Genomic DNA, 20,411 nt, shown 5'->3' with positions numbered 1-20,411 from the left:
AAATACAACCCCCAACCAGCCATTTGGAAGGGGTGGCACTAAGGAAACATACCAAGGGTGTTGATACACCATTTTAGTGATCTTCACTTGCATAGAGCTTAGTGATTCACTAGGTGATTAGCGTAGGTGCTTTGCCAAGTGCTTAGGTTGATTAGACCATCGCTCATGCGCTTGCTCTAGGTTTAGGCCTAGTGTTTAGTGAGGTTTGCATACCTCTTACCACTCGGTGCTTGCGCGCACCATTGTTGTACATTGGAGGGGCTTGAAGTCTTGCGAGATCACACCAACCGCGTTTGTGGTGTGGCCGCCACCGTGTACCGGAGGGAACAAGGCCCGCGGCGATTCGGCCGGAAGCTTGATAGTGAAGACGGCGGGGAGCATCTAGGAGAGGCTTGCCGAGAGGCACGTCGGAGACCCACTTGCGCGTGGGGAAGGCCCGAGGCTATCCACTGAGTTACTCGACCGGGAGCTTGGCCCTTGCGAGGGATTCCTTGAGAGGGGCTCCAACGAGGACTATGGGGAAGCTTGCGTGCTTCTCGATACCTCGGTAAAAATACCAGAGTCATCGATGGGAGTTTGCATATCTCTACCTTGCTCTTTACCTTCTGCATTTACATTGATTGTATTACATCTTTTGCGGTAGAGATAGCAACACACTAGCAAAACCGTAGTTGCACATTTAGATAGTTCATCTTTTGCATAGGTTTTGCTAGGGTTCGAAAAAGAGGCCATAGTTTAGAGTTAGAATTTTAAGTTGCCTAATTCACTCCCCCTCTTAGGCGTCACGGTCCCTTCATAGAGGACAATTGTGTCTATGCAAAGTTTAAGAATGGGAAGTTTATCTTCCTTGTCCTGTTGTGGATGATATCTTACTTGCTAGTAGTGATGTCAGTCTACTACAGGAGATAAAGAAGTTTTGTCCTCAAAACTTGATATGAAAGATCTTAGTGAAGTCTCGTTCGTTCTAGGGATCGAGATTCACTGAGATAGACAAAAAGGGGTATTAGGACTATCACAAAAGGCATACATAGAAAGAATCTTAAAGAAATTCAGTATGCATAAATGTAGTCCCTCACCTGCTCCTATAGTCAAGGGCGATAGATATGGGGATTTTCAATGCCCCAGGAACCAATATGAGCTCAATCAAATGAAAGTGGTTCCATATGCTTCAGCTATCGGAAGCTTACAATATGCTCAAGTATGTACGCGCCCTGACTTGGCATTTGTTACCGGGTTACTTGGCAGATTCCAGAGCAATTCTGGAATAGAACAATGAAATTAATAAAAAAAGTCTTGCATTATTTGCAAGGAACGAAAGGCCTCATGATGACGTATAGAAGATCTGATTCACTCCATATAGTGGGAAATTCAGATTCTGATTATGCGAGAGATGATAGAAAATCCACGACGGGATAATATTCACTCTCGAAAAAAAGGGGAGCTATTTCATGGAAAAGCTCAAATGCAAACCGTCACTACATCGTCCACAATGTATGACAGTTTGTAGCGTGATATGAGGCAACGGGGTAGGTGAACTCACTAAAGAAGTTCATACCCGGTTTGAAGGTGGTTGACGACATCTATAGACCACTTAAGTTATACTGCGATTATAATCTGGCAGTACAGTATGCTCACAACATAAGTAAAGTGGTGCTGCCAAACACATTGACATAGAGTATTATGTTGTGATAGATAAAGTCCGGGATCAAGTCATAAGTCTTGAGCATATAAGTACAGAAAAGATGCTCGCGGATCCGCTTACAAAAGGCTTACCACCCAACGTGTTCAGAGAACATGGTGTTCAGAGAACATGTAGCTAGCATGGGTTTAAGGGAAAGCCTAAAATTCCTGGACAAAAGAAGGCCCAAAGATAAGTATCTATTTTAGAACAGAGTAGTGTGTTGTAGCTGTTAAATCTATCGGCAATGGACCGTGACGATGAGACATGCTCTATGCGCTAATCTGAAATGGAATGAACAAAAGTAAATGATATGAAATTGAAAGATGGAATGAGATCAAGGGGGAGAATGTTAGTTGATCTCCACCAATAGGCCCAACGGCCTATTGGGCCCTTGCCTCTGCCACTACTACATAAACTTTATTGGAGGCGGGCGTTTTTGGTTTTCCGCGGCGGGCAAAGCCGTCCGCCGCGGCCTAGAGGCCACGGTAAATCGTGGCTTAAGCGCGGCGGGCGGCCTTGCCCACCGCGGTTAACCGATTTACCGCGGCGGGCGGTGTAACGCACCCGCCACGGTAAATATACTTTTACCACGGCGGGCACGTTAGGATGCCCGCTGCGGTTAATCATTTAAAAAAAACAAAAAAAAACCAGGAGCCTGCCGGCGAGCCCGTTCTCGAGCCCACTGGCGAGCCCACCGGCGACGGATCCGGGCTTCCCACGGCTGCAGATCCATGCTGCTCGGGGAGGGAGAAGAGGAGGCCGCCGCGCCGAACCGTCCTCGCCCTCCGGATCCAGCCACCGCGCGCCGCCACCGACCGGATCCGCCTCGGGACGCCGTCACCGGCCGGATCCGGTCACCGCGCGCCGCCACCGGCCAAATCCGCCTCAGGACGGGCTCGTCGTTGCCGTCCCACGATCCGTGGAGGAGGAAGTCGCCGCCGTCGGATCTGGAGAGAGGAAGAGGGAGGAGTGAGGGAGATGGAGAGAGGAAGAGGGAGATGGAGAGGAAGAGGGAGATGAACTCACCTACCTCGGATCGACGTCCTCCGCGCCGCTAGCCTGCCGGATCCGAAACCCTAGCCCTGTGCCGTCGACCCGCATGCCGTCGTCCCGCGCGCGCCGTCTCCCCACGCGCCGCACGTGCCATCGCCCAGCGCGCCGCCGTTGCCCCGCGCGCGCCATCGCCCATCGCGCCGTCGTTGCCCCACGCGGAGAGAGAGAGGGAGTCGGGGAGCGGAGGGAGTCGCGGCGCAGAGAGTGAGATGAGAGAGGGAGGCGCGGCTGCTGGGAGTGCGAGTCTGTGTATATATATGACGACGGAAATAGTGGGCCTCGCTTTGCTATTGGGCCTCCGATTTTCCGTGGCGGACGTCTTTAGGCGCCCGCCGCGGTAAATCGATTTACTGTGGCGGGCGCCTTAAGACGCCCGCCATGGTAAATAGGGTATTTTCCGTGGCGGACGTCGTTACGCGCCCGCCGCGGTAAATTGATTTACCGTGGCGGGCTCCTTAAGATGTCCGCCACGGTAAATAGGGTATTTTCCGTGGCGGACGTCTTTAGGCGCTCGCCGCGGTAAATTGATTTACTGCGGCGGGCAAAAAAACTTTGTCACGGTAAATAAAAAATGCCCGCCTCGGTAAATCGCTGTATGTACCGTGGCGGGCAAACTCAGTGCCCGCCACGGAGGCGAAAAGTGCAACGCTGCGCAAATTCAATCCTGTAGTAGTGTGCGCCCTGATCGGGGGCGCCCAACCCTAATAGGTTGGTGGGCCCCTGTCGCACAGCACATATAAAGATAGGTGGGGATCATGGCTCGAGTCACGAGGTTGGTCTGAGCCGCCATGATCCCACCGATAGAAACCCTAATCCGATCTACAATGTGCTGCCAGCGACGGGATGCCCCACCACACCGCCGTCGCCTCTGCAGGGTCACCACCGTCGCCACTGGACATCGACGGCATCGCCACCACGATGCCTACAACACCGCAGTACCGGCGTCTACGCCGGAGCTGCCACGACACCGGTGGCCATGTACCAAAGGGTGACCCATACGAAGGTACACCAACTGTTTTTCCCCATCTAGTAGAGGCTCTACCCTGAATCTATGGTCTAGAGGTCCACTGTGAATTTCTCACAATCTCTGGCTTCCAGATGTGCCCCGAGAAATCACATGAAGTTTCACAAGGGAGGTCCTGAAGACGGTGACCGGAGAAGTAAAGAGCCTGCCAGTCCACTGATTGATCCTGGTGGAAGGCCTTGGATGATGCTTTAATCTAGTCTCATTAGGTGTTCTGTGGAGTTACTTTTGAGGTTTTATGCTGCTGTCTTTTGTCCGATGGTTGAATTGTAATGTCCAGGAGGATGTGTTATAACTGTGGGTTCTTCTGCACTGTAAACGTTACTCATGGTCTTTTGTTGTTAATTGAAAGGCCGGGGCATGAGCCCTTAAACTCTAAAAAAATGTGTGGCTTGAATGGAAATACTGAGAACAACAGAAGTATGCAATTTATCCCCATGCATGGTCGACTTACTATTTCAAATACATCAACGCTAGTAGCTTGCTAATTAGAACGTGTTTAATTTTCACATATTTGCTTGATGAATAAAGCATGATGCTTGTCCTTACAGAAAAAAAAACAATTTTGCATTTTGTTTCTTATCAATTAATTATACCAGCTAAACGAAAAAGAATAAAAATTGTAATACTGTGATACACAAGCTTGTTTGAAGGAAACTGAGGCCAACCAACCAAACATTAATCTGTTCCTCTCACCAACATATCAATATAAGCTATGTACCATTCCAAGAGATGATGACTGTGCACCATGAAACAATAAGTATCTGCAGAAGGCACCACATTGTATTAGTGAAGAATGATTTCACCTATTGAAATTCAAATTCGGGTCCCTTGTTTTATGCAGACGAAAGCTTCTAGTTGCAGATGCCTATAGGTGTGTGGATAGAGCTGTTAGCATGAACCCATTTACTGCAGCGTAGTCACCAGCTGTTTATGCATTTCTTGTTGGAGGAGATACAGACTTGTTTGAAGTAATCTGAGCTCAGGCAACCAGGAACTGAATGATTCATTCTTCTATTTAATCTCTTGTGAAGAGGAAAGCTTTTTAATTAGTAGTAAATGTTCATAGTGGTGCAAATATGGCTGTGATCATGGACGCTTGTGTGTAATGGTCCTATGTGCGCCTGTCAGTAAGATGCATACATCCATTTATGAACATAATGTGAGTGGAAACTGCAGCTGGGTAGCTGCCAGCCTCTTATTGTTAAAGAATGACTTATAAATAGAAGTTGGGAGACTCAGAGACTGCAGCAGGATACTAACAATTCCAATCTATAATCTAAGTGAGCACATGGAAATAGAAGGCCTCAGGAACCACATCTCCTCATATTTCCATGGTAGCTCTACCAACATCAACTTGCGACCACCTGAGAAACAGGCGATTCATGTTTTGACCGCCTGAGAGGGATCAACTCATACTAGATGGGCTGCTCTGCGTCGCTCAAGACTCGAACTGGATGCGTTGCTTGGCACAGAGTCTGCTCAGCGTCATATCCAAGTGCATAGACCTTTCGATTTACATGTCCCAGATGCGAGCAGCATTGGTAGATGTGAGCAGCAAGAGAGGTGGTAATCATTAATGCCTAGCTAGCTAACAGACTCGAATGACTTAATATGACCTTATATCTGTTCTCACAGAGTATCGTAGCACCGAACCTGTTCTGCTCTCTGTCTCTCTCTCTCGGTTGGACGCACAAGACGATGACGCTGTTGCCACCGTCGCCTCCTCCAATCGTCAAATGCCGAAGCTGCATCGTGTGAACATCGTCTGCACAGCCACGTCACCGAGCAGCATTGGTAGATGTGAGCAGCAAGAGAGGTGGTAATCATTAATGCCTAGCTAGCTAACAGACTCGAATGACTTAATATGACCTTATATCTGTTCTCACAGAGTATCGTAGCACCGAACCTGTTCTGCTCTCTGTCTCTCTCTCTCTCGGTTGGACGCACGAGACGATGACGCTGTTGCCACCGTCGCCTCCTCCAATCGTGAAATGCCGAAGCTGCATCGTGTGAACATCGTCCGCACAGCCACGTCACCGTGACAAACAAGGCCACGACACCTCACCTTGCGGGACTGACACGGCAGCCACAACAAACCCACCTCCTCTCTCCCTCCTTTTAGGCCATGTTTGGATCCACTAGAATTAAACATTGGCAGCTATAATTGGTACTAGTGGATCCAAACACACCTGCTAACAAACCTACTAATTATTAGCTGGAAGGCTGCTACCTATTAGTTTCGTTAGGAGGTTTGTAGTTGCCAATAGGTTCTAATAGTTTATATGTACAATCAACTCACTATTTGATCACCAATTAGCAGCAATTAGCATGTTGATCCAAACATATCTACTAAAAATCAGTTAGCTAAACAATAGTAGCTATTAGCTAATAGCTAGCTAATTTTTAGTACTACTGGATCCAAATTGGCCCTACATGGACGTAGTGTACATAGACCAAACGGTAATTCTAGGAAGCGGGCGTCCATCCGCCCTGGACGCTGTGTTGATGAGACACGATGCTGGCCCAACTACCCCGTCCTTTCTGCTCCGGTGTTTCTCAAAAAAAATCGGTCTTCCTACCTTGCGGCCCTCTTCCTTCCCCAATGCGTCGCACCCAGCGCGCAGCTCGTGCGCCGCGCCGTCGCCTGCAGCCTTGCCGACCACTAGCGCAGCCGCACGCCCCCATCGCCTCCTTGCTGCCTTGACCCGGTATCGCGCTGCCCTTCATGCCTACCAGCCGCGCCGCCATGCTTGCTCCCCTGCGCCCCGGACCGCTAATTCCTTGAACTCGGGGTGGGAGCCAAGGACCATAGGCTGCCCCTTCTTCAAAGATCCGTCTATCGCCTCCTTGAACTCGAGGTGGGAGCCATCTTCTCCGCTCCTCACCCCGGGCTGCTGCCTCCGGTGAACACAAGCCAACAAGCCTCTATTCTCCCAAGTAGAAAGGAGATGTTGCACTGAAAGCTCATGTTGCAAGCATATGTTTTAAGTTTTCAGATGGTTTAGAGTTTCGTTGCAAGTGTTTCATACAGATGTTGCAAAAGTGGATCGGGATGTTGCATATATTGCAATGGTTGTACATGTACATTGCAAGCTTTTGTTCCCAATGTTTCATCTGTTTTTCCACGACGTATGTTGCATGTTGTTTATTTGGATGTTACATATGTTTCACACATGTTACAAGTGTTTTATCCCGATGTTGCGTATGATTTTCAAGTGTTTTTCATGTGTTTTTGCAAGTGTTTTATATGCATGTTTCAAGTGTTTCATCTGCCTTCAGACGTATGTTGCAAGTGTTGCGTCTACATCTTTCAAAAGTAGATCGAGTGTGTTGGGGGTACATTATATGTTGGGGACCCCCTTCAAGGCCCAATTGCATTGCCCAGAGGTTCGCATAATAATGTTTGGGAGCCATTTGTAGCCCCTAGTGGCATTTTTGTAAATACCAGCCCCACCATGTGGACTAAAGAGAACATCCCCTCCCACCTTCCCAATAAAAGGGGGAGAGGGGGAGGGAGAGGGCTGGGCTATGGGCTCATTTATCTCTCTATTCCAGTCTCTGCTCTTGGTGTCCGGTCCCATATCGGCATGTTGATGTTTGGCATAAACACTGGCGCCCACCGTGGGTCGTGCTCAATTTTTTTCAGTGAGCGAAACCAGAGCATGCGAAGAGAGCGAGTCTTCCGAGAGCATCTAGAGCTAGGACAGTTCGACTTTTTCGCCTTTTAGAAGACAACGTCACTTCGCAAACTACAACGATCCTTTCCTTCTCGCTGTTCGACACGGACGGGGATGGATGCATCGCGTCCTCCGAGCTGGCCGTCCTCACAAGCTCCCCCAGCGAGAACCCCACACAGACGAAGCTCTGGGATTTAGCCATGCAGGGGAGGCTCACGGTGCATTTCGACTTCCCGCGAGCATGACGAGTACTTCGCTCAGCCTATGGGAGCACCCTTAGGCACCAGGGCGAAGCATGTTTCGCCGTTGGCCGGGGCGAACACCACTTCCTGGGCAGAGCACCTTTTGCCAGTTGGTCGGGGCGAACACCGCTTCCTAGGATTGCCACCAGAGATTGGCACCTTGACAACGCAGTGGTGGCTTCATTTTTGGGCGTATGAGTGATTGGAATTGGAGAAAATGGAATCGAAGGGGTATGGATTGGTGTAGACGGTGGGTGTTATTGGGTTGTACAGAACGTATTGGGCTAAAAACAACAAGCCAACAAGGAGGCAATGAATGGAAAAGTACATCTCCAAGCCTCCACACAGACACGGGCAGATGCATGAGATCTTCCATGGGCTCAGCATTCCTCTGTCCGACTGCACGTCATCTATGTTCGGCCGCTAGCGAACAGTGAACCTAGCGGACGCAACTTTTCATATCTCTTGGCAAAATCATTTATGTAGTAGTGTGTGGCTCAAAATTTAGTTTCAGTGCCAATGGTATCGAGAAATTCATCAGCGGTCTGTAATACCAACTGTCCCAAAAAATGAAGGCCATTTCTATGGGTGGTTACAAGCACCAACTCATACAAAATGAAATCTAAGTGCAATCTAACTCTGAGACATGGGTACAAACATAATTTATTTAGTAGTGGTCATCGTGATGAGGATACCATAACATTAATGTTACATGATACATAGTCTACTTCCAAGGTGTGTCACCTATTTATAATACTAAAAGAATACCCCGCGCGGGAATCACAAATGAAAATATACTACTTGTATTTATTTATATGAGCCGATAAATATCATAATACGTGTTAGTGAATAATTTTTGCACTCTGATGTGGACAACTAAATATGTGTGAACGATGGGGTTTGTTGAAGTGAACAGCTTAAATGAAGCCATAATTGTAAGTGCTAGCGGGATGTGATAGTGCATGCTGATGTGGATAACTTGCATGGTGAGACAGAATGCTAGTGGGGATTAAAAATATAAGATATATAGGTATAGATGTAAATTTAGATATAGAAAAATATAGATATAGATATAGATGGTACATGATATAATACCACATAAAAAAAGATATCTTAGACATTTATATTCACACCAAAGATGTATCTCAGCCTCTATATAACTATGAGCGAACCAGGAATAAGCATACTAGATATACCAATATCGTTCTTGGTCGCATGGCACCCATCAAGTCCAGTAGAATGAGGACCCTGCATGCTGCACTTTACATTATGCTTGTGATAATGTCTTCAACACTGTCATCTTGCGAGGAAGGTGAGTATGTGTAACCTTTTATGTGCTTGCCATAATACAATTCGTTTTACAGTTTGCTAAGTGAGTACGGATTGTATTTGTGGCCGCAGATGAGAAGGTATCTATCCCTTGTGAAACAGGATGCATTCCCATGGTTTCCTTTCTCAAATGCTATTTGATGGCCGATTCTCAAGGCAAAGTGTTAGTCAGCCACAACTGTATCACGCCTACCATCTGCGGATGCGTATTTCGTCAAAAACAACATCCAACCCTTATCACTGGCGATGTTAGAATGGGCAACAACGACGAATAATTTCATTTCATGAATGAAGCCATTATAATTATAATGCTCTTGCATGTAATGCTTCCATGAACTGTTTCGATATAACTATATATCTATCTGTCCCTAATTTAAGGTTTCTTCGTATGAAGCCTCTAAAAATCATCCTATATATCTCCCGTTCGGTTCACAGGTCCTCAACCACTATGTCATCTGTCTACTAATGATTTTCCTTACATCTCGCGTCCTGTTTTTTCATCCGTTGGGTACCAAGTACTACACGGTGCAGTCTCGGTTGAGGTCGCTTCGAATGCAAGGTGTGCATCTGCAACATACTATTTGGTTGAGGCCGGAGGGAGGGAGTCTAGCTCTTATATATGATCCAGCCTCAAGCCAGGCACTGACATGTTGCCAACCGGACCAGGATGGTCATGGTCTTGGCGTTCGCCTGCCTCTGTCTGCTAGTCATAGCTGGTCCATTTTGCAGTTATCTATAATAAAAGTGTTTGTACGTGTAATTGTATGACTGCAACTACATATAAATTAGATAGTATTTAGTGCACTCTTGAGGACAAGTACAATATACAAAAAAAAAATTCATGGGGACATTAGGCCTTATTTGCCAACGTGGCAGTAGACACGCAACAAGATCTTTTTCTTGTTTGCATAGAGATACAGGTTTCGAGAAACTCTCCAGTAACCTCGTCAACTTGAACTCAAGGACTATATATATCATGGAAGCTCCGGCACTATGCCTGGCCGTACAAAAGGGCATATATATATTCCTTCACCTCCCATGCCAGCTGCGTTAATAATCGACAAGTCCATCATGCCGTGGCATTCCTTTGCTTCTTCGTTCATTTATATACATGGCCGCTATAGTTGAGCTGGGACTCAGAGGCATCGGGAACTGGATATCTTGTTCTGCTCTTGCTTCCAGTGCTAGTGCAATCTGAGATACATAAGGATACGTAACGTTGGTAGTATACTTAACATAACCTGCTTGATCTGGGATCTTTGGGAATCTAAGATGGCATGGAGGCATTACTTCAGGTTTTTCTGCATCCTTCAGCTAGTACTTTTGGTATAGTCCATAGAGCCACGCAGTGTGTTCTGCACCATGTTTCTGCACCATCGGTCTCCGCCTCTCAGGTGCCACAGAACCAGCACGCACAACATCATCTTGAGGAAATCATCAGTATTGACGTGAGTTTGCAAAGATTTGTAGTTTACATTAGCACGTGACTAAATTTGTAGTAGTGACTAAATTAATTATAAACAAGTTCAGTTCAATTTGTATTTGCAACTAACTTGATCGTGATAGACTGATAAGGTCATTCATTGAGGAGAGCTCATCGCTCAAAGGGTACCTCCTTCGGACTCGCACAAAAGGAGTCTGCTACTACCGAAGTTGCTCCTCGGCCTTGACTGCCACCAAAGGAACATGCAGATGCAGTTCATGTTCCACCTCCAGGTGATCCCTTCAGCTCTCCCAACATCATTGGATGAACAATGTATATATAGTGCAAGTTTGGAGCGAATCATTTACTTCCAAACTCGAGTACTGACTCTACCTGTAACTTTAATTCTGATTTTATTAATAACTCAGCAGATTAATGATGCTTTGAGCATGAGTAAAGTGAGACGTTGACCCGGCGAGATGACCCCAGATAATGATGCGGTTCTAGATGCCTCACAAAGTTAATGAGTCTGAACCACTAATGATGCATGCATCATGCGTTCAACCCAAGTCCAGCTGCCATTTGCATATCCAGTTCCATGATTGTTTTGTTTTATTTGCATTGTAGGGAGACAACAGCAGGGATGTTCTCTTCCAGATGCCTACTATTTCCAAAATTGGTGCATCGCAAGCTCTGTTTTTCTCTCTGGCCGCGAGACTCCATTTGCATGATTGAATACGGACGCACATCCAGCTAGTCAGTGATGTATTTGCTCTCTGATCCGTTATGATATTCCACTGCACTCTAGTTTATATTTGGTAGCACAAAAGATCTATACCTAGCATTGTTCGCTTCACGGCTTGCATTCCGACCTTGAAGCATGATATTAAATACTCTCTTCATTCAAAATTAAAAGATGTTTTGGCTTTTGTAGATATATAGTTTTTGCTATGTACTTAGATATACTGTCTAGAAACATGGTACAAGTAATTTGTTTAGGAAAGCCAAAATTTCTTATTATTTGGAATGGAGGTAGTATATCATTAGGCTGTATTAGCTCATCAACATGTAGGGCTTTTTATTTGGCGATGATGGATCTTTTGCTACTGTTCATATATGTGAGTAGCGGTACCAAAGGCTCTTGTACAGGCATTCTCATACACGTATTAGTTGGTCTAGTTTAGCCCTTAACATGGTTTGTTATTTCTGTTTTTCCACGTATTAGTTGGTTCTTAATATCAACTTTTGTAATATGATAGAGAACAGCATAAGTTATGTTAGAAAAATATATCTCAACTTTTTGCCACTATTTTGATAGCTTAGGAAATTTAATAATAAATTGACACTGGAGGTACAATATCGTATAAAACATAATGATGAAAAATTCATAGTGCATTTTTCTAATACAAAATACAATGTCCTCTATCACCTCACAAAATTTAAAACTAAAATATAATTTGTACATAGAGAAACAAAAAAAAGAAAAAACTCTTTAAGGTGTAAGTTGGACCAACTTAAATAGTTGGAGGGAGTAAATTGAACCAAATGTTAGTTTGGGGGTTATTTGGACATATGCCAAACTTGGAGGAAGTAATATGGACTTTTTCCTTGAAAAAACTAGCTCAGTTAGCTCAGAAGCTCGTTTCCCTTCAACGAGCAAATGCACATGAATCTGCACACAGAATAGTGGATGATGTAGATGAAAATGATAGAAGTGAATTTGGAGTTGCATTGCTTTTTTAGAGAACACAACACGGCAAGCTTGAGATTACAATATACTGTTCTATTGCCTGTGTACTGATGGATTTTCTGTTTAAATGCAGCCCATTATAGTTGTTTGATTTGAATAAATCCATCGACCGTGTAATTATGGCAATATATCACCATGGCTGAAGTTGTCTTCTTGTAATTTTCCTTTTTGCTGACATGACAACCAGTCTAATTCTGCTTATAGATTTAGACATCAGCAATAAGAAATGGCATTGTGTACTTATGCCGTGCTTTTCTATCAATTATTTTTGATACACTTGTTTCCATTGAGTTTCTGCATAATTTTGTAACAAAATATTTGTGGTATATACAAAATCTTTTATGTCGACATGTGCGTGTCGCACGTGCATTTTCACTAGTGACATCTAACAAACATAATTTTGGGAAAGAGGTACATCCTTTTCCCAACTAGGCCAATGTTCCCATCGAAACCTAGAAACAAGTTATAACATATACCGGCAGAATATAGGTCATTTATGGTTGAAGCAACATTCGAAGAAACACCTCACAAACCTTCTTCTTGTATCCTGAATTGGGTCTGTGAGGTACCAAACCTTGGTGAAGGGCACTACACCACAACACCAATATAGCGTCAGACATCTAATGCTAAAAGTGTATATTTACCAATGGGCAGTCTGATGATAAAAGTATGTGACAAACCATCTGACGGTAAATAAAACTCTCACGATTGACTGTCTGTCGGTATACCTATTTATAATTAGCGTTGGGCAGTCTGTCGGTGTTTCGAGCTATAAGATCGGGCGGTCTGTCGGTGTAGAGCCTTAGACATCCGGCGCGCTAAGGCCCAGCCCACCTGTGGCATCAAGACCCTAAGAGACCAAAAATTTCCCTTTAGCCGCCACCGGTCTCTCTTTCCCTCCTTGCTTCCCGCGCCGTCGTCTCCACCGAATCACAAATTCACCGCGGATTCCCTCCTCTCGCCAAGTCGCGCGCCACACAGCCTCGCTCCCTCCCTCACAAATTGCCCCCAAATCCCACGAGCAGGGCTCCCTATCCTCTTCTGAGCTCCTGAGCCACTGCCCTGCTGAGCGCCGCCACTCTGTACCTCAGGCCGGTGCGCCTTAGACCACCGCCCGGCCCAAGGCGGATTGCCGTCCTGCTGCCCCAGCCAGTTCCCTCCACGAGTGTGGATCTGGACCCTCAGCCGGTCTCGTCCACACGCCCCAGCCACTCCCCTCCACAGCCGACCTCCTCAGCTAGTCCCCTCCACGCCATGCGAAGTCAGAAGCAAGCCCGCCAGCAGCGAGAGGGTCAGCGTCGAAGCCGCGAAGGGGCACAGCAGGGGGGTGCGGGGCACGGGCGGCCCACAGGCTGTAGCCTCTCCACGGCCGCACGACCAGGTCGTGGGGCACCCGGACCCGCTAGGCCAGCCACCGGCACTAGGACGCCACCTACAGCTTCAGACCACCCCCTCCCTCGACTCCTCAATGCACGGCCACGGTATGTCCGTTTCTGCTTCATTTAATTTGAGTTTGCATCTTGTTAAAAATATATTTGAGATGCTTGCTTGACGTTTGTGTCTACACAGCGACATCCTTGCTTCCTCATCCATTGATTTGTTGATTGGACCTGCCGACTCACGGAAGCCAGTTATATTGTAAGCCACTGATTTGTTGCTTTTAGTATGCAAAGGGTTTTCATTTCAATTTAGAAGGTAAAAAGTGAAAAATCTAACATGTAAATCATTTTCCCCTTCAGATCTTTACATTGTTGGATCAGATTTGCCTTGTTTTGCTTGGAGACACTTGTGAGCATCTGGGTTCTTCAGGTCTGTAGTCTATCCATTTTTCTTGTTTGCGATTCTATTATATTCCTTCCCTCCTTATGTATTTTCCTTTTATTTCTGAATTTTCATGGTATTAGGAAAATTCTTTATGTTATCTCTTGGTACCTGTTACACATAGGGTACATGGGTATATGTACTGGTGACCATTTACATTGATTTTTATGTGTTATTTTTCATAAATAGTAAGGAACAAGAGAATGCAGGGGGAGTTTACGGTACTGCTAGCTATGTAGCGTACAGCCCCTTCATGTGCATGACAAATCAACTCTTTGCTTATATAATGGAGGACTAAACAAAAACTTTTCCATTCTATCTTCTGATGGTTCAGTTACCTACAAAACCTTACAGAGAACTTCAAGAAGCAGACATGTATGCAGTTTTAAAAACTGATGATGACAATTTTCAGCCAAAAACTGATGTGTATATTGTATACTGTATCTTGTCTCCTTTAAAAAAATTGTGGTTTGTAAATTCTGATTTAAGTGAGCTCTTTTTTTGAGCAAAACTGTTTGAAGTAAGCTCGCTGTATATGTTCAGTTTGATGGCCATATAGGAAGAAACTAATCTCAGGCTGTATTTATTAAACAAACACTACAACACTAGGATTGTTGGGCTGTTGTCTCCATTTCTTGATAATTTATATCTGATGCATACTACCTTCGTAGGAGCAGAACCTGTAGCTGCAAGCAGTTTGAACTTTTCTATAGAACTACAATATTCATAGTTGCTAGGTGTCGGAGCTTTGCGCAACGGTATGATTCTGTTTCTCAAGTTCCAATTGCTTGATGTCACATTGCTTTTCTTTAAAGCTTGTGTTGTGTGGTTGTATTCTCTCTGAAAAGATATAATCTGAGTGCGGTCTGACCTTCCTGTAAAGGTGTATGGATAAAACATGGATCAATAATGAGCCTAGGTACAACACAACTACTTTACAGATGTTAAAAGTGTTTTGTAGTGAACATGAGATTTTACATAATACATTCCATGTAGGCACACAAAGAAATATTTACAAGGGGTGAACGGTTTCCTGGCTTATGCATTTAGAAATTCAGCAGTAGGGGACAAGATATTATGTCCTTGCAAAAATGTGTTAACTCATTTTGGAGAGAGGCTAGTGATGTACGTGAGCACCTAATATGTGTACAAGGGTACACAACATGGAACTTACATGGAGAAGAAAGTACCTCTTATGAGAATCATGGAAATAATGATGATGTTGATCGTATGGAAGAGTCTACTGAAGAAGATGACATATCTGAATTGCTTAAAGATCTAGCTTGTGGTTTAGATGATAGAGGGGATTTTGAAGACAACAGTTTTGTTCAGCCTTGTGATGAACTACTTGCCCTTCAAAGGTTGGTAGAAGCCAATATCAAGAGTTGTACCCTAGTTGCAAGAAGTATACAAAACTGCGCTTCCTAATTAGGTTACTTCACATCAAACTCCTTGGAGGATGGACTGATAGAAGTTTTGACCTTCTACTTGATCTATTAAATGATGCATTACCTAAGGGTTCTGCACTGCCTAGAAACTTCTATGAAGCTAAGAAATTGATCAAATCCATAGGACTTGGTTACGTTAGTATTCATGCTTGTGAAAATGACTGCATCCTCTATCTGAAGGAGCATGAAAAATCTGAGTCATGTCCAAAATGTAAGGTTTCTAGGTGGAAATCATTTAGAAAGAGTCTAGATGGAAAACATGTATATAAGATCCCTAAGAAAGTTCTTCGCTACTTTCCAATAAAGAAATGCCTCCAAAGATTGTTTCTATCTTCTAAAACAGCAAGTCTAACAAGATGGCATGATGAGGAAAGAACAAGAGATGGTGTTCTTAGGCATCCAGCAGATTCTCCTCTATGGAAAGACTTGATGTAAATCATCCAGAGTTTGTTGCGAATAGCCGCAATATCCGACTTGCATTTGCCACCGATGGTTTCAACCCATATAGATCCCAAAATATTATCTATAGCATTTGGCCTAGTATATGTATTCCCTATAATTTTCCACCTTCAATGTGCATGAAGCAATCAAATTTCATCCTTTCTCTATTGATTCCTGGGTGGCATGCTCCTGGTAGTGATATGGATATTTATTTTGAGCCACTTGTTGATGGCTTGAAAGACATGTTTGAAAAAGGAGTCATATGATGCTTTGAAGGGTGAGCACTTCCAATTGCGTGCAGCAATATTGTGGACAATTACTGATTTCCCTGGTCTAGGCTATGCATCTAGACATGTCACATCTGGTAAAGCAGCATGTCCACATTGCCACTCCTATACATGTTCACTTAGACTAGGCAATGGTAGCAAGACGTGTTATATGGGTCATCGTAGGTTTCTGCCCGAGAATCACCCATTTAGGCTCAATGTCCATAAATTTGGTTCAACTGAACTTAGGACAACACCTACTCCTCTTTCTGGGGAATAAATTTTGGAGTGTACTAAAGATATTGTTATAGTTTTTGGAAAGGATCCATCTAGAAAGAAACGAGCAACCAAGAGACCTAAGGCAGGGGAGCCATTAGTCATTTTCAAAAGGAGATCTATTTGGTTCAAACTTCCATATTGGAAATATTATGTTGCGGCATAATTTTGATGTCATGCATATAGGGAAAAATGTGTATGAGAACTTTGTGAATACATTCTTGGGTACTGATGGGAAATCTAAGGATAATCTGAATTCTCGCTTAGACCTTCAAGCTCTAGGTATTAGAAATGATCTCCACCCTGTTGAACTTGAAGACCAATTGTATTTACCACCTGCACCATATTCAATGAGTCCTGATGAGAAAAAGTTATTTTGTCAAGTGCTAAAAGGGGTAAAGTTTCCTGCTGGTTATGCATCTGATATACGACCCAATGTTCATGTCAATGAGAGAAAGGTGATTGGTCTTAAGAGTCATGAGTGCCACATTGTTCTACAACATTTACTACCACTTGCTGTGAGGAAAATATTGCCAGAAGTAGTTAGTGCTGCAGTTATTCGTGTTAGTTATTTCTTCAAGAAAATTTGTGCACCTGCTTTTCGGACAAGTGATATGGATAGTCTAGAGGTTGATATTGCTGAAACTTTAAGCCTCCTAGAGACTATATTCCTTCCTTCATTTTTTGACATGATGGTACACTTGATGGTTCACCTTCCTGCCCAAGCAAGAATAGCTGGTCCAGTACATTTTCGTAGCATGTGGCCTGTTGAGAGGTAGGCACAGTTCAACTTAAGAGAACAAAATAAATACCTACTGTTTTAATACCATTATGAGCTAATTATATATGTGTATAGGTTTTTGATGAGATGTAAGGGTGATGTTCGTACAAAAAGCCATCCGGAGGTATCAATTGTGGAGGGTTCTTTATTTTATGATAGCCTTAAGTTGTGTGCCTGCTACTTACATGATGAGACTCAATTTAGCCGGCGACTTAGAAGTGATGAAGGGCAGCAAACAGAAATTTGCAGCTCAACTTCTTTCTTTGATAACAATGGTCGAGGTTTAGTCGGGAAGTGCTCAGTGACTTTAGACCACAGGACTTGGCTTCAAGCACATAGATATGTTTTATTCAACTATGCCGATACAGGGCCTTACTTGGAGTAAGTTATCTATTGCACTTCACATCACATCTATTGTTTCCATTGCATGATAAATTGATGAATTGCTTTTTTCAGCAAGCACGCTCACTATCTATCGTCACTTGGTGTTTGAAACCAACGAGATATCAACAACATGCAGCATGAATCCTTCCATGAGTGGTTTCGGTCACATGTAAGTAGGAAGAGAACGTAAAAACATATTTTTCTACATTAACTTGACATTTATCTTAAAGTTAGTGTTGCATACTAATCACAGGTGGAAGGATTGTGTGGGGATACACCAAAAGAGATCCAAATTTTAGCTAAGGCACCAATGATGATTGCACAAAAGTACAGTAGCTACACGATGAATGGATTTGATTTTCACACAGAATCCTATGATGTGGGTAGGTGTGTCCAGAATAGTGGGGTTGCTCTAGTTGCATAATCGGCATGCTTTGAAAGGGGAAATAATGATAGAAGCATAATAGGAAACAAGACTTATTATGGTATTATAAAGGAGATTGTTGAATTGAACTATGGACACAAAGGAAATGTGGTTCTTTTCAAGTGTGCTTGGGTTGACAATTGTGTGCAGGACAAATGGGTAAAAACTGATCAGTTGGGGGTCACTAATGTGAACTTAAAGCATTTGTTCAATACAGGTGAAAAGGAATCTGATGAGCCTTTCATACAAGCATCACAGGCCGTTCAAGTCTTCTATGTTCCTGACCCAGTTGATACTGAGTGGGTTTCTGTTCATCAGTCAAAGCCGAGAGATTTCTATGACATGGATAATTTGGAGAGTGAGCACATAGATAATGGCAATGGACTAGTTGTGCCATTGCCTGATCTAAATGCCAATGTGACTGTCGATGTTATTAATCGGTCTTTCCCTGTTGTTAGAACAGAAATAGATGGTATAATTGTTCCAAAAAAATCCAAAAAAATCTAAGAAGTAAGTGTCCTTTGCATAATTTGGTTGCTACTGATTTCTTGGAAGTATTTCCCTTTTTGTATTAGTGCTTATAAAAACAAAGTGTGCTTACTTTTTGTACTTTTCAGGAGGAAAAAATGCCCCTAAGAAGGAAGAATATGGATGGCCTCGTTAATGAGTATGAGCTGCAGCAGCAAGCACAGATTGCAAGAAACAAGCAGCACCTAGAATCTTTGAACATTCCTACTCTGAGCAACGCGGTGCAGCCACCACCAGCTAAGAAAAGAACAAAGGTCAGCCCTAGTCATCCTAATCTCCTCCTGTGAGCACCATGATACATCAGAAGCATGCTTTTTTTGAAACACTAATGGCTGCTGTTGTGTTATCTTTTATAGAAAACTTATCCTGCACCCACTGATGGTCGTAATCTGTAATACCCTAAAATTTGCATTATTTTAAAATAGTTAAATTTGATTTATTTATGCAATTATATGTGCATTTCAAATTTAGGAAATAATATTTTTTATGAAATTAAAAGTAAATATAAGGATAGAAACATGTTGATGCATTCATGCTGTTGCAAATTTATTTCCATGATGGGTGGTTTTGTTTCAAATGCTAAAAGGTTTTTAAAACCTTTTGAAAATGAGTTTGGAAAATTTATTTGGAAAAAGAAAAGGAATTTCTTTCTTTTCTCTCTCCCTTCCTCACTTTCGGCCCGATTGGCCTTTTTCCTTTCCCGCGGCCGCCCGCCCTCCCATCTTCCCTTCCTGGGCCGGCCCAGCTCGGCCAGGTGGCCGTTGGCACGCCCCTTCCCTCTCCCTGCCACTGACAGCCTGGGCCCAGCCGTCAGCGCTGCCTCTCCCCTCCAGCCGTTCCGCGTTGCGCGCCGTCATGGCGGAACCGCCGCTCCACTTCGCGTTGTGGGCGCCTCGTCCACGTCCTCGGCCTCTACAAAAGAGGGCCAGACCCCATCATGCCCCCCCCCGCTGCAGTTTTCTTCTTCTTTGGAGACCGTAGCACCAAACCACAGCAGCAGGGAAGACCACGAGCTCGCGAGCCGCCATTATTCGTCATTCATCATCTCCGGTTCATCCCCGCCCCGATTGAAGTCGTGGTGAGCTTCGCCTTGTTCCCCTCTCTCTCAGTGACTTCAATTTGTCGAACCGTGGCCTCTAGGGCCTTAGACAAGTGCGCTGGCGAGCTCCTCCTCGCTGCCGGTCATGGCGAGCACCGCTCAAGCCATCACCCGACCGTGTTTTGTCCCGGGGTGAACTCGCCATCTTCCCCGTGGTCTCAGATTGGAGAACCATGGCCCGTAGGTCCTGATCCATTCACGCCGGTGAGCTCCTCGCCACCAACCTTGGCAGCGCCGCCGCGTCGGCTTCGTCTCCGGCGAGTCGCCTCCCCTCTCCCCTCCCTGATTTGATCCTAGCCGTCCATCACGTGATCAAAGGCCCAGGATGGCCAATACCCCTTCACGGGTCATTTTGCTTAAGAGACCCCTAGATCAAAGGCCCAGGATGGCCAATACCCGCAGTCCTCGGCCAGTTTAATTATTCCGAAATTGATTTTATTTAAATTCAAAAATAGTTCATACTAATTACAGAAATGCCACTGGATTTGTTTTGCTCATAAAAACTTCGTTTTAGCTCCGAATCGACCTGTTCAAATTGTGTTAGTTTCGTAATTGCATAATCTACGTGTTAGTACCACTATTAATCATGTTTGCAACTTTTAAATTTCATGGTTAGGTTTAATTAAATAAATTGCTATAGGAAACCCTGTTTAATTCATAACTTTCGTGTTTTAGCTCCGATTTTCGTGAACTTCGCGTTGACGTGATCGTAGCAAGACATAGATTCTTTTCATAAATATTTTATCTTGTTTTCTATACTG

General features: G+C 44.3%; 1 pseudogene; it reads left to right on the top strand.

The window, feature by feature from the left end:
• Positions 1–3,577: 3,577 nt before the first annotated feature.
• LOC136489281 (uncharacterized) overlaps positions 3,578–20,411 on the top strand; it is a 36,769-nt pseudogene continuing 19,935 nt past the window's right edge.

This window comes from Miscanthus floridulus, chromosome 10 (genome assembly GCF_019320115.1).
Source record: "Miscanthus floridulus cultivar M001 chromosome 10, ASM1932011v1, whole genome shotgun sequence".
In the NCBI taxonomy this organism is placed as follows: Eukaryota; Viridiplantae; Streptophyta; class Magnoliopsida; order Poales; family Poaceae; genus Miscanthus; species Miscanthus floridulus.
Note: the sequence above shows the minus strand (reverse complement) of the source record. Positions and strands in the feature narration are given on the sequence as shown.